Raw genomic sequence first — 715 nt, forward strand, 5'->3', positions numbered from 1 at the left:
CTGTGTGAAACACGTTTTGATTACAGAAGAAACAGAGTATTTGGAGTAGTAGAAAAAAACCCAAGAGAACCAGTTGGTACTTTCAGGAAAAAAAACCCCAAAACACCTCAGTAAGTTCTGATTATGAAACTAGGCCAACCTGGATGGGGCTTTGAGTCACCTGGTCTAGTGGAAGATTCCTTGTCAGTGGCAGGGGGGTTGGAACTAGATGATCTTTAAGGATCCTTTCAATACAAACCATTCTGCGGTTCTATGGTTGTAACAGTTCTTATGACTATTTCCTGGTAATTTTAAGAACTATAGTAAAAACTGCCTGTTGACAAAAAAACAACAACATTCCTGTCCAACCAAAAAACTCTTTGAGAAATAAAGAGGGTTTTAAACACTGAAATATGAATGTACTAGTAGTCTTTTGAGTAGTGGAATTGATATATTCTCTTTCCTCCAAATTCGTGATTTGTTTTACTATGCATTCCACTGCAGTCCTCCCTACCTTCCATAGATTAATAACCAAGTACATCTAATCAGACTGAGCTCTAATCAGTGCTATTAGAGCTACCAGAATAGTCTTGTGCATTTGCTGGTCCACCAGCAAATACCGAGTAAGTTGATCACACATGGAGATGGACAAAGTATTCCCTTAGCCAGCTGGGTTTCTGCAGTAACACTACCTAGGAACTGCTTATTCCAACACATTAAAAAAAGAGAAAGCCAC

This window comes from Corvus brachyrhynchos, unplaced genomic scaffold (genome assembly GCF_000691975.1).
Source record: "Corvus brachyrhynchos isolate BGI_N302 unplaced genomic scaffold, ASM69197v1 scaffold42, whole genome shotgun sequence".
NCBI lineage: Eukaryota > Metazoa > Chordata > Aves > Passeriformes > Corvidae > Corvus > Corvus brachyrhynchos.